This window comes from Malurus melanocephalus, unplaced genomic scaffold, assembly GCF_030028575.1.
Source record: "Malurus melanocephalus ecotype Western Australia unplaced genomic scaffold, MMel_1.1 scaffold_138, whole genome shotgun sequence".
In the NCBI taxonomy this organism is placed as follows: domain Eukaryota; kingdom Metazoa; phylum Chordata; class Aves; order Passeriformes; family Maluridae; genus Malurus; species Malurus melanocephalus.
Genome location: NW_026623370.1, coordinates 668174 through 683159, shown reverse-complemented (window position 1 = coordinate 683159; position 14986 = coordinate 668174). Strand labels below are relative to the sequence as shown.

The 14986-nt window shown below is 38.3% G+C and overlaps 1 protein-coding gene across 6 annotated transcripts in view; it reads right to left on the bottom strand.

The window, feature by feature from the left end:
- FHOD3 (formin homology 2 domain containing 3) overlaps nucleotides 1–14986 on the bottom strand; it is a 367917-nt gene that overhangs the window by 313851 nt on the left and 39080 nt on the right. The gene's annotated exons all lie outside the window — the stretch shown is intronic.

The following is a 14986-nucleotide window of genomic DNA, read 5'->3' as shown; positions in this document are numbered from 1 at the left end:
CCYTCCCAACAGCTGATTCTGCACAGAACCAGCTTCTCTTGATCTCCCTTCCWTAATGAACTTGTTGATGCATCTGACATACACAAATCCTCCAAGATAACACAATCAGAAAATGAAAGAAATTAATAAAAATTGTTTTTTTCAGAATTTTAAAGGGATAACCCAGAGTTAGCAAAGAAAAAGGAAGCCTACATAATCAGACATATTATTCTTCCCATCCTGAAATCTAATCAACTAAATGAAACTGCTAGTGTAAGAAACAATGGACAATTTTATCATGTCACTCTCTTATGTTTCAGCAGCCTATAGGGTACAAAACTACACCAGYTCTCTAAAAAAATCTACAGGTCTGCACTGATATGCTGGAAGAACAAAGAGGAGGCAGTGCTCAGCCTTCAGAGACTGAATGAACACAAACAAGTGACAAATTAACACGTGCCTTAGAGMTTCAGACCCATTGCAATGTTTCCTCTTTTCCAAAAAACTAATGCATAATATTCCTCAATATAAACAATGCCCTTTTTTTTTTGGTAGTTCTCCAAGTTCCAACAGTGGCACTACTTCATCCACTACCTCACCTCCTTACAAAGCCACCTTGGAGCAAAACTTAGGGCAAGCTGTCTTCTACAGGTTCTGTTCTACACTACTGTCACAACTGTATATCTGCCAGGACACAAAAATCACACACACACACACATACAAAGATTAATTTTTATTTTATCTCCSACTGTTTGCATTGGCAATTTTTCCAGTCTACCAAAATCAGTATGATTCAAGCCCCAGAAATTACAAAGATGAAGACTCACTTATGATSATAAGTGAGTCTTCTCCCCMGGTCACACTSTGATCATMACTGCAGAAGCATTTTGTGGGGTTTATACATACTAAATTTAACACACAGCAGCTAATTATAATAAGGCAAATCACACGTAAAACACTAAAAATTATGCAATTTCCTACYAAATACTTTTGACTATCATCCAAGATGAATAATACTTTTGAAAAATGAAAATCACCTCTGAAAATTACTACATCCATGACTCTACACATACCGATTTCCTGGAAAGCATGTTACAATAATAAATATCCCCCAAGAAAGGGTAACTTGAAATGCATCCATGATTTCACACCTCATGAACTACTGGCCACACAGTATTMAAATGCATGCGTGTAGGCAAACTTGTCATGATATCAGGGCAGGGAAGGGGAGCTTCCATGGGTCAGACAGGCCTTTTGCATTAATACCAACATAGGTTCAAAAATAGACTGCAGGAAAGAGTATTTCCAACAAATACCTTCATTTATTAAAAATTAAACCTCTCATCTACCTAAACTAAGGCTTTTATTTTTATAGATATGTCTTTTCTAAAAAAAAAGTTTCATTGAGTGCAACTGGCTACTATTTATGAAAAAAAAAAAAAAAAGCCAAGAGTTTAATTGAGTTAATTTAATAGCTGCAATTTAGCAATAGTCAAGTAGGAAAACTTCACATATTGTGCTGACATTGCATTCYGTTGATCTATGTTGAGATCGGAATCATTATCACAAGATTGACTTCCAGTCTTTGGACTCAGCAAGACACAAAACTTTTCCTATATTCAGCTTCTCTAWTAAATTAAATGAACACATGCCAACAGCTCACTGAGTGCCTGTCTTATGGAATATAAATGCTTTGTTTTTTCATTACTTATGTACCATGTAACAAATAGTTTCACTCAATTATACATTTCCCAGACTTGATTTACATGACATTTTGAAAACAATACCTCAATTTGCTGTCTTAAACAGTGACTTGTTTTGAAGTAAAGCCTATGTCTGAGCCAAGCAATCCCTTAACCAGAAGAAAAATATCAAGAATATCATTAGGGGAACAGAGGCAAAAAAAGTATTAATAAATAAGATAATAATAATTTAGCTCCAAAAAACCCACTCATTTAAAAGAAACCAACACAAAATTTTCTTCTTAATGTTTTAAGAAAACTYTGAAAGAAAATTTTAAGAGAGTCTATTTTATTAAGACATGACATCCTTCCTCCTCAGGCATATATTAAAGACCTGCTGGTATCAAAAATGGAATTTTTATGTAAATATCCAGTTAAGATTCATTGGCRCTATTAGCAAGGCAGACCACAACCATTTCCCTGACAAAGCTCATCTTTGTAAAATAGGAGAATGCATCAATTAACATACATTTTCTATTTCCATGTTTTCTTTCTTTCAGGACTGGCAACTATTCACACTTCCTAATATTCTTCCGAAGGTCTAGATAYGTCAATTAAATAAATTTAGCCTCTTTTAAAACCATCTCCTGCTTCTGAAAGCACCTTATTTTATAATTTAAAACCAAAGTAGAAAATCACTTTCCAAACTTTCTTAGTGRTTGTTTAAAAACTCAATTAAGAAAATTCATTAGATTAAAGGTGTTAATTCTACAAAACACCGTACTACATCCTTCTGGGCTCCTCCTGTTCTGCTTTCTACCCAATACTTGACAACCATGAAAAAACCTACAGTTTTATAGCACAGCAGCAGATAAATTGCAATTGGTTTAATAATGTTATAGTAGCACAGACAAGCAAATTTACTATTCTTCATTGTATTTGCTCAATAAATAAAATCAGTAGCAGACATCTGAATCATCAAAAGTCCATCATAAGCAGAAACTGAGTCCAATGCTGTTAGAAGYCATGACTGTAGCACACGAACGACTTGGATCCTTTCAGTTAATGTACATAAGAGAATGTCTGAGCTCTCATCTTAGCTAGGGTCTGTACACTCTTCTATTTCTGAAATACTTAAAGTACATAAAAGAATATAAGCCCATAAAGGCAAACTCGGATCTGAATCTTTCATGAAGGGCTACACATATTCATATGGCAACACAGCAACTAAGAGTGATGCAGCTTATTGGGGTGACTCTGTTTTTTGGGTGTTTTTCAAATAAATAAACAGATTATAATAGACAATCATATCCTACCCTCAGTGCAGTTCTCAAGTAGCATATTCCCATGACTCTCATTTTACTCTGTTCCAAGCACCAATTTCATCCATTAAGATTATTGTTATCAGTCAGTTGTAGACAGGGATAATTCTTGAGGATAACTCAGAGAAAAAAATAATTTACTGTGCTCAAAAGGACAATTACACAAAACCTTTCAAAACTACAGTAGTTTGTTTATGSACATATGAGTTTGGATATTTAAACTAATGAGTATCCTTTCCCTCAGATCCCAGCCAAGATTCTGGAAAGACAGCCTAGATGTGGTAGAAAATAAACAATAAAAGTTTCAATTCAAACAGGCAACAGCAGTAAAGGGTTTGTAAGAACAGAGGATGGACTTTCCATTTCCATTTCCCTTACCTTTCCCACTGCACTGGGCTGACAGCACAGCTGATTCCCTTCCTACTTTAGATGAGTTCTGTAAAGAGCAAGCAGCTCACAGCTGCAGCCTGCATGCAACTTGTGAAACTACATAAAAAACTACAGATTTCATAAGGTTTATCCTCCTAAATTTCACCAAATCAAGGAAAATAAAGGAAAATAAAATCACGTACTGGCAAACAGTATAGGTACCTTATATTTTTACTATTCAGTTGTTATTAGATGGGAAGKTTTGCAGCTCCCCCAACCTCCTGCTGCCCCCTCATTCAGTTTGTCACACGGCTATGAGGAGTCAATCACTCACAGTCAATCATTCACAATCACTCACAGCAAGGCTAGCTCTGAACCAGTGGGTATCAGATCAACCAGGCACACATTTGCCTAAACCCAAGCCTCTCCTGAAATAATCAGATGATTTTTTCATCATCCTTCAAAACCACTACCAAAGCGAACACAACACGTTACTGAACCGAGCTAAAAACCATGGTCTATTGCCTSTTCATCCCAAAGAGGGAAGAGGTTGGATGAAAACTAACCTCAACCAGGTAAAACTGAAAACACTTCCAGACTTGGACAGCATTTAACATCAGCCTAACCTGATAAATTACCCTGTAACAATTCTTCACCTAATTCTTCTAGATGTAACAATCTAACCATTATGAAAACCTATCTAACACAGATACTGCTTTCAAAGTACACATGCACAACACATGCTTCACATTTTGTTACAGCCTCTCCACAGCACTCAGGCTTCTTCGTGGACCATTAACCATCTCCAATAATCACATCCATGTTTTCCAACAGAAGTAGCTTTATGAGAACAGCATCCAGCAACTCCCAAGATCAAGAAAGAATCACTGACTCCCACAAAAGAAACCCAGACTACAGTAWGCCACCAGAAGCAAACAGACCTGCTGTAGAGTGCACTACTTTTGYAAATGGTTTCTGCTTTTTCATTTCAGAACCCATGCATCTTCACTTGCACCTTTTAGGGAAATGCTTCTGCCATGGGATATTGCCTCACAGTCAGTTGCTTCATAGTTTAAGGTACTCCACAGCAGCAGTGGAAAACAAACTGCTCGTTGTTGAATGCATAAAGGATGAAATTTTTGCCAGAGTTCAAGCACTCGAGTCTATCAGGTTTTCCCTGAAAAATATCTGCAAGCCAGCACACAGACAATAAGGAAAGTGTTTTTTAACCTGCTATTAATCAGACAGCATAAATCCTAGGCTTTGATTTCAAAGCTGTTAAGATAYGGTTTGACTGCAGTTTCACTATAATATGCTTCTCCATTCAACTACAGATTCAACAAGAGATTGAAAAAAAATTCTGACACTTTTAAAAAAATGTTGTATAAAAGCTAATTTTTTGGAAGTGAGGGAGCACACATGYGTATGGGGAGTAGAATTAAGAAGACCTTATTGAAACAAATAACCTTTTTGAAGTCGTTTGGTGATTATTATCCAAAGATCCAACTGTCATGTCCAACCTCATGATATTGHCATTGAATAAAGCAAGCAGAGGAGCTCAGGAAATAATATCAATAATTAAAAGGAAGTCTTTTACATGCTAATATGCTTCCAATGAATGACAGAGCTAGTAACCTATTCCAGTGCATGACAGGCTGTTGGAGGCAAACACACATACTCATCCTCATAGGAAGTCAGTGGACTTTTTTTTCTTGCCTTATTTTTCCAATCTAAAAACTTAGTGTGAAGTCAGAATGTGTCTGCATCCTGTACTTGCAATACAGTTGTAAATCGTCTAATTATTTAGCAGAGTGGTTTTATTCAGAGCATTCCYGGATGATGACACATTTACTGAAGTAACAATCATTTGAAAAGAGGGGACAAAAATYAGTAAACAGCGATTAGTCACTAAAATAATTATTCATTAAAAGACAAAATGTAAAAATAATTAAAGCTTTACTAATCCAAGTAGATATAATCCAGGCATATTCCCTAAGCAAAAACTGGGCAGGCAAAATCTTGCCAATTATTAGTGCAAGCAACAGTATACAAAAGAGCAAAGTATGCTGAGATTTGTACATGTTTTTTCCACTGAAGATTATTCCAATATTATATCCTGTGTTTGCCAATGCGATATTAACAAAYAACTGCCTCAATCCCTACTATAAATGTATAAACCACCCAAAAAACTTACATCTGAATGCGAGTGAGTGGAAGAGCATCTTGGCTGACACACCATTGTCTGTGCAACTGTGCAAACAAGGATTACCTACAGACTGTCACTACGAGGCGCTGAATTTTTATGTCCCCCTAACTCTTCACAGGTACGTTTACTATGCAGAGTTGTCAATTTTCTTCTTTTTTTTTTCTCCTTCCTCTTTGTGAATAGAAATAAAGTGGGGTAGAAGGAYAAGGGTGAAGAAAATGAGAAACTCAAAAGTGTCAAGTGAAACAATCAAGGGATTCACCAAGTATCTAAGCCACATGAATCRCACCAAATCATTTATTGCTAATGTATTCTGAGAATATGTTGGCAAGAGCTGGAGTCTTCTGCCTACCTCACCACAAGGCAATGATTWTTGCCAAAAGATAATGAATCACTTCTACACTCTGTAAAAGGCAATGARTTCAAAAAGGGGGGAAACAATTGCTCCATTTGTCATTTTTGGTAGTTTATGTGCAGGCAAACTTCAGAAGYTGTAAAGTGAGAATCCCCTCCCCATTTCCTCTCCCTACTTTCTGAATCATCATGCTGTCTCCCTCTCAGTTGGTAATGGCTCAATTTCCACGCATTAAAATAAAAACCTTCTAACAGGCCCTCAAATATTTGAGGGTTGACTGCTGCCTCCACAGTCAAAAAATGACCATTTTTCAAGAGCCATCTTTCATCAACAAAACGATGTCCCTTCCCAACCCAAAAGTGCAACCCATATATAACTATTTTCAGTGGAATGTTTATCCTGTCCTTTTGTAAAACATGGATAGCATGACCAGTTAAATCTCCATCTTATATTTTTTGTATTAAGAAAACATAAACTTTATGAGCTTGAAAATGGTGAAGAGAACTGCATTAGAAGAGCTACTTCAACAATACTGCTTCTGGGTAAAACACAAAACCAAAAGTCTTGTTTCCACACTTCTTGTCAACCTCACATCATGTTCTTCCTGCAATGACACATCACTTGACCAATTCTTTCCAATTCTTAGGTTATGTGTTTCCCACTGCTGTCAGTAAYTCTCAAGCTCTGGCTGCACATTTGCCTCAGAAATCTTTACACCGGGTAGTTTCTGGTCATGTGATTTTGCCATCACCGTACCTTGGAGTTCATGTTACATGAGTATTTTCATTTAAAACCCCTTCACAGTTACAGAAACAGATGCCTCAGAATATCTGGATTTTTGGAGGGAAAAAGTTGTTAGAAGAACTGAAAAGCTGCAGGACAAGAGCAAGGAGGAAAGGAAATTAATCTCCAACAGCTGAGTTACTTGATGTTTCCACCTCTTTAGCGAAAGGGTCTCTCATGCTCCCAGCCACAATGTGGGACCCACTGTTTTGGTTCCAGGGGAACAAAGTGCCAGGACCATTTTGGTTGTCCTGGGGTTCTTTAGGAAGAGTAGTGCCAGCAGGTCAAGGGAGGTGATCCTGTCCCTCTACTCAGCCCTGGTGAGGCCACATCTGGAGTGCTGTGTCCACTTCTGGGCCTCTCAGCACAAGAGAGACATGGGGCTCCTGGAGCAAGCAGAACAGAAGGCTACAAAGAAAATTAAGGGTCTGGAACACCTCTCTTATGAGGAGAGACTGAGGGATCTGGGCCTGTTCAGCCTCAAGGGGAGACAACTGAGAGGGATCTCATCAATCTCTGCCAGTATCTGAAGGAAGGACATAAAAAGAATGGAGCCAAGCTCTTCTCAGTGGTGCCAGCAATAGGACAAGAAGCAATAGGCAAAAATGAGGAACAGGAAGTTCTACCTCGACATAAGAAAGAACTTCTTCACTGTGTGGGTGACCGAGCAGTGGAACAGGTTGCCAAAAGGTTGTGGAGTCTCCCTCTTGGAGATACTCAGGAACTGCCTGGACACAATCCTGTGCCATGTGCTCTGGGATGGCCCTGCCTGAGCAGGGAGACTGGACCAGAAGTCACACTGTGGTCCCTTCCAACCTGACCCATTTGTTGWTTTTGTGACCAATGTCATTAGAAGTTCCACCGTTACAGAGCAGAAACAAACAGCACCTGCATAANGTGGTCCCTTCCAACCTGACCCATTTGTTGTTTTTGTGACCAATGTCATTAGAAGTTCCACMGTTACAGAGCAGAAACAAACAGCACCTGCATAATAATTTTCTTTCTCACAAAGGCCTCTGCTACCTGACCTAACTCAGACTTACAGCTCCAAAAGAGGTGTGTAATTTCTTTTATAACTAAAATAAAGAAGAAAACCTGAYTTAATTTGTAAAAAATAGTTTTAAGATATTTTCATAAACATTTCCCAGTTAMYAGAAATCATTCTCCACTACCTTAASGGAAAACCCCCCATCTCTTATGGTTTTCCAATTTATTTGATGATACTAGAAAGATAAAGTGAAGAAGGTATTATTGAAAGTGGCAAAACTCATTCCAATGCAATGTCCTTAATTGGCCATTTACGCTTTCTCAGAATGTGATCATTTTAACCAGATTCAGCAAAGACTATTTTAAAGCTGTCTTACCTTGCAGTAGAACATGCATATGTGTATGCAAGTACATAAAAATAAAGTCTACTTTGCATAGATCAACATGAAATGTGTCTCTTTCTGCTTATGGAAGTTTTCCATTAGCATCATATCTGACAAGGACTTCTTCCTAAGAACATACAAGTTCTTAAATATAAAACACTGCTCTCAGGTCACTTATTTTTCCATATTAACTCCATTTCGGAAATGGGTTTTGTATTTATTGCTCGGCCATCAATGCTTTTGCTAGTGAGCACAATTACTGAGCAGTAAATGTGAAATAAACTACTGTTTTGCTGTACTGCTGTGGTCTTAACCTTGGCAGTATTCTCTAATTTTCATGGCTTCATTACCGGAGATCCTGGGCTAGTCACAGATTTGCAGCGGTTTAAGCTGTTAGCTCACAACTGGAGGTTAAATTGGAGACATTTATTTTTATCAGAAGYAGATTACCACCTTAGTTTAGTCAGGGGTAAACCAAACAAACCCACACCACACAYCAAGGGCACAAATGGGCAAATGGATTCTCATGGTATAAAATAGTGTGAGCTTGCTTACACAAACCTCTGCATTTACCACCGAGTAGRAGCACACACAGGAACAGTTGCCGTGGAATAGGAAGTGTAGCTAATTCACAGCTTTCATTAATTACCCAGCATAAATTCCCTTGGCTGCCCACACGCTCTGGGCAATATTTGTTTGCCCATGCTGGGGTTGTTCCAGGTTTGCATTCTCAAATCAGTGGCTCTCCTCACACCAGGAATGTAGTTCAGAGCAGCCCTGCAGCACTTTCTGGCAGCCCTACCTGAAGCCCCACAGATGATCTGTTTATGGAGAAAGGAAGGGATTTCCTCCTCACAAATTGAAGAGAAACACATTTCCAAGCCTTGAGAGCCGCTCACTTAACTTACAGCCTCGTCATCGAGGAGGAGGGCAGAGTGCAAACACAGCTATTAAGCAGCTTCAATGTTAATAAAATGAAATGGTTTTAAATAGAACATCTGGCATCAGCTGTTTCCATAAGCTGTTTTTATTTAAGTTTCCACCATAAAATACTGGACTTCTCAGCTATTTTCACATGTAAACCTGAATGTCAAATTAGGCTATCTTTAAAAAAAAGTTTTCCTAAGAAAAACTGTAAGAATTATTCACACAGTTTTTGGTTTGGCACTTTATTTGGTATGTAACAGTCTGGGAGAGAGCTAAGCATGACAGCATTTCTGCAATACAATTTGCAATGGAAATTATTTTTTAATAAAAGCAGTCTTATTTCATTCATTTGCCAGCAGCAATCACTAAATTCAAAACCAGAAAATCTTCAAAATCTTCAAAGCTTCCACAGGTATCTTGGAACAGACAAAGATTTTTCCCTTTCTAACTGAGTAAACTCTGGGGTAAAGTGGGAGTTGCTGAGTATTGCCCAAAAAAAAAAGCTGTAAAACCATTAATCAAGCCTTTAAAAAAAACCTAATGTTTAAATACCCTCCCCCCCCCAAAAAACCCACTCACAATGAAACCCCCGTAGGACAAAATGAGACCGTGGAACACTTCAGTACTTGGTATTTGTGGTGCTGTCTTACACCCCAAAAGCCACCATGAGCTTTTAACTCTACTCTCAGGCACATGGATTAAGAGCACTGTGTCCCTTCACATTTGGTATCAACTCCAAGAGCTGCCTATGACCTGCCCCAGTCAAGTCTACCCATCCCAGGCTCCTGCTCACCCCAAACCAAAATCACACAGAGAGAGCTCACGAAGCCTCCTTGTCCAAGCCAGGGGAGCCACTACTATGGATGCTGYTCCTTCTCAGTTGGAAGGAGTGTGGTACAATTTCCAAGCACTTGGAGAAGAGCAAAACCAGCTCTGCTTCCCTTTTGAGGACATAGTCAACACACCAGTGAAAGTTAACACTGYCCAGTATCACAACTTTCTTTTTGTAGGCTACTTGCCTGAAGGKTCTCCATGTAGACTGGAATGAAGTCCTAAGGCACACAGACTGCACCCCCATCTGACACCCCCAGACTTGCACGACACACCAAAAGGTAAGTTGTGATTGCTGAAATTTCTGTGCTGTCACACTCAGACAGCTCACACCAAAACAGGGGAGCACAGGTTCTTTTCAAAAGCTCACATTGACCTTGCATTTTTACATTTGTGAGCAAAGTGGCTTGCAGTCTCTGACCTCAATATATGCAGAAGAGATTTAATTTTATACTATCAGGCCAGCTTTAAAGATGAAATTATGTAAGAAAACAAGCCTTGGCCTTCAGTAAACTTTATTCAAGTTTGCTATTATTTTGCAGATGCTGTTTTCTAAATACATTTTATATTCACAAATCAGTATTCATTTTTTAACTACAAAAGAAGTAGCATTTTACTACTAGTAGGGACCTTAATTTGACAATATTTCTTCACAAGATATTTTGCTAAGGACATCCACTGATAAGAAATCCTTATGTTATAACTAGTGAATAATTTCCCTAGTGCAACTTCTAATTGTTAATTGCCTCCATCTTGCTTTCAGAGCACATCCTTCAAAGTTGCATGTCTCATTTGTCAGGTCTACAAAATGTATGTACAAAATATATGTACATTTGTGTAATTATTTTGATTACATGCACTGGAAGCAAGAATGCTGAGAGATGCCTTGACTATTGTTCTCTAGCAGGGAAACCATATGGGACCAGTAATTTTATTTCATTCTTCTGTMAATGGTTATTGCAAGATAACAATGAAAATGAATTATTACAGTTCCACCTAAAGATTAATTTCAATATTTGATCTAACTGTTTTTTTATATAAACAAAGGAGTTGCATTAAGATTAGGAAGTTAAAACCTGCATAAAGTTTTGAAAATATAGGTAGTAATAGTTATTRTCCTCAATCTTTGTGACATAATTAAAAATAGTATAAGCTTACTCATCCATCAAAACCARTTAATTTCTTTAGGAATGTGAAATCTTAATCTGTATCTACATTTATATTGCAAAATAAAGTTTTAGCAAAGCATCCTTCAAAACACTTCAGAATGTGTTTCAACATCTCAATCTGATACATTTTAGACTGGAATGCTGCTACTCTGTAGAAATTATTACACCTTCCAAAAATTACCTTAAACCTCTCAGCCCAGGTATTTTGGTTTGATGTTTTTAGGGAGCTGTTTTTCTTGTGGTTTGTTGGGCTTTTTTTTTGTTTTGTTGCATGCTTTTTATTGTGACCATTGATTACAATTTTCAGATTCAGCATTTCATCAGACCTAACAGCTAAACATCACAGAAATTAAAATGTTTGCATGGACTAATATATTTTTCACAACATGAGTAAACAATGTCAATAAGCAGTCACASTCTTCTGTTTGTAGCAGCACAATGACAATCCTCCACTGGCACCYCCCTTATTTTTCTTGCTGTTAGAACTGAGAGACGTAAAGATGACATCAAGACAAAACAGGGAGAGAAAGCTATCAGAAGTTGAGAGCATTTTCCACCCATGAACAAACACAAATACATTATGTTTAAACTAATACAAAAATCAGCATAGAATCTGCTGGTTTTCAGTACTGCTTCAAGAAATGAGCCACACCATTTTTGTAAGAGAAAAACTAAATTAACTTTCAAATGCATCCCCAACTTCTTTATGTAAACAAATGACAAAAAGTTTTCATTCTCACAATTGTGCTATTTGCAAAGTCTAAGTGGGAAAAAATATAGTACATAAGCAAAAAAAGAATGTTAGAAATTCCTGCCAGACTCCATTGCCTCCAACAGATTCTGAATCAAGCCCAGAATGAACAGTATCATCAAGAGAGAAAACAGCATCTATCATGGGGCGACTCACCCAGCCAAAATGGCTTGAGATAGGGTGTCTGGAAGGAATGCAGAAACATTAGCGCTGAAGCCATTTGTCAAAAGCACTTTGAAACAATCCCTGCTAAACAGAAGTCTTGAGAACATATTCCCTGAAGAAATTCTCATTGCCCACAGCATACTATCTGAAGAAATTCATGTTCTGCATTTTAGGATTGTGTTACCTTAAGGGCTGCCACGAGGGCCTGTTAAGACATATCCATAAAGAGAGYTTGAGCAATTATATGGCAATTTAAACGCATCAGCTTCTTGACAATTCTTGCTTGTTCTGTAAAATCTCAAGGAAGCCACGGAAAGGAGCTGTCACCAACACCTCAAAGCAGCCAGCCTGCCTAAACAACCTCCCCATTACCACCCCGCATATGTAAGCATCCACAAAGTAACTTGTGTTGGAAGCAAGAGAAAAAAAGCAACAACTGAGCAACCCAACACTCAAGCAAGCCATGAACATTTTCCACATTTGAAAAGAAAGGTGGCTTTCCGACATGCTCCTACTGACCCTTTTGCTGGTTRCAACACCTCCTGCAGGGCCAGCCTCATTACTTGGCCAGATGTTCATCCTGGCTCTCCCAAAACCCCCATAGAAATACAATTTGATTCTCCTGAATCCCACAGCTATTCCCAAGGGTGCAARTGGCAACAACTAAAGTTGTGAAGACAGGAAAGCATTCCAATCCCCATCCATGTTTTGCTCRGTTAGCTCTCCAGGGTACGAGGACACGTGTGTTGGCTTTTCTCCTTCTCCAGACAGAAGTTTTGCTTCTGCTGGAGTGGACAGCAACTACCAAAAGCCTCCTTTCACTATATTCAGTAACAGAAGAGCATTCATTTGAAATTGCATGAGTACATGAGTTTCTTACACAGGTTATAAAGATACACATTATAAACCTGCAGCAACTTCTACCATCCTCTTCTTTTCAAGAAAAATCCTCTGTGTTTTCCAGTGTGCTCATCCAATCCCTCCCAGAGAAAACAAATACCCACAACCTTTCAAACCAATTAAAATTTTTAAGACTTGCTTTCTGCTTGTTTTGTATTATTTACGGGTCTCCTTTTCAACAGTTTAAAAAAAAAAAGTATCTTCATATTTTTTTCCTGGGATGGATGGCAACTTTTGGCAAAAAGAAGATGAAAACAGTCWGATTACAGGACATTCTGATCACTTTGAATAGGAGTTTCCACAGCTGAGGTTCTAAAATTTTTAAAATGCCATGAATATCCAGCCACAAAAGCCCTCACTCAAGAGTTCAGTAAGCTTCAATGATCCTGATGAGCACAGTAGCTTTGGCAGGGCAGAAAGGCAGATCCTGAGGTAGCATAATCTCAGAAAATTAAAAGCTTTGAAGATTAAGAGCAGGACCTTGAAATGACCCAGACAGAAAAAAAGAGAGACTAAATGGTTTCTGCAGCCAGTCCCTCCCAGACAGCAGGCTKCTGCTAAGCTCCCAAGGTCTGCAACCAGAAGCTCCAGCTCAGGAGTGCTCCAGCTCAGTGCTTTGGTCTCAGAACTGCAAGGCCCAAAAATGAAGTTTAAGTTGCTAGAAACACAGGATAGAGGAAGCATTACTGACTGCATTTGCTACCCTATGTCTAGAATATTCTGTTTTTCTGAACAACATAAATCACATTTACCCTGAACAAAGCTAAGTCCCACAGACAAGCTTATCCCACACATTTCTAAAGAGCTGGTTGTTCTTGTTTATCTTTTCTTCTATCRTAAAACATGGACAAAAATAAGATGCAGGAATCCATCTGAATCCTCACCAGTACAAAACTCCAAGCAGAAATTCCATGNAACAATTCATATCATTGATTTTACATGCCCAAAAGAAGCATAAAAATAAAACAAGGTGGACAGTGGCTTGCCATTTCAAGAGCAGAGACTGGCAGGAAAAACATCAAATGGTCTCTCACTTGTCAAATTGCTTGGCAGTGCCAAATTGCTACTGTAGGATGTCAAAAGTAGTGAGGTTAAAATTACCAGAATTATCAGAGAGACACCATGGAAGGGACAAAATGTGACAAACTCAAAATGTATTGCTACAAATAAATTTCCTTCATTCTAYTTGTTTTCAACCCATTGTAAACTTTAATGGAAATAGGAATTTGCTGTTCTTTGCAGTGATTTTTATCACCTCTGCATAAAAMTGAAGACTAGATCAACTTCTATGCTCAAAGCCCTATTCCATAGGAGAGGAGATTCAGTTCAGATTGGCTACTCTGTCTATTGAAGGAGTCTCTTTTAACTGGTTTCTAACAGAAGAGTTTTTATCTTGTAATGGTTGTAAAACATGCCTAGGTATGTGTGCATAAGACATACAAAAATGCACACACATGAGTATCTGGAACAGATTATTTAAAATTCTCCACATAAAATAATCTTCAGAGGCACAGTTTAAATTTGTAAGACATGCTCATCAAAGGCAAGACAGCTATCAGAAGAAGTGGAGGAGTATAAGCAAAAAGGCTGCATCTCCCACTCTTAATAAACTCTGACCAATTCAAAATTCAGTTAATTATCAGGGAAAACTTCTTCACCCAGAGGGTGATTGGGCACTGGAGCAGCTCCCCAGGAAGTGGTCACAGCACCAAGMCTGACAGAGTTCAAGAAGTGTTTGGAAAATGCTCTCAGGCACATGGTGTGACTCTTGGGGTATCCTGTGCAGRGGCAGGAGTTGGAATCAATGATCCTGATGGATCTCTTCCAGCTCAGCATGTTGTGTGATTCTGTGAATTTCCTTCTGGCACAGCAACATTATCCAYGTATGAAGTCCATGCCAAAACACACCCATAAAATAATCACAGCTATCCAGTCCAATATAGCAACCAGAAAGACCAGAATAGATTTAGATTTTCTGTTCATTTTACATCTTAACTGAGACAAWCACCTGAAAGGTACAGAAAGAAAATTCTTCAAAAAAGCAAATTGTCTATGTCCATGCCCAAAAACACACACTAATGCTAACTTTGGCTTTCACTTTCAGTTCTCACAAGAGATGGTTATGAGAGCTGTCTCATAGCAATCCATGTGTGCCATCAATAACTAAATAACAAAAA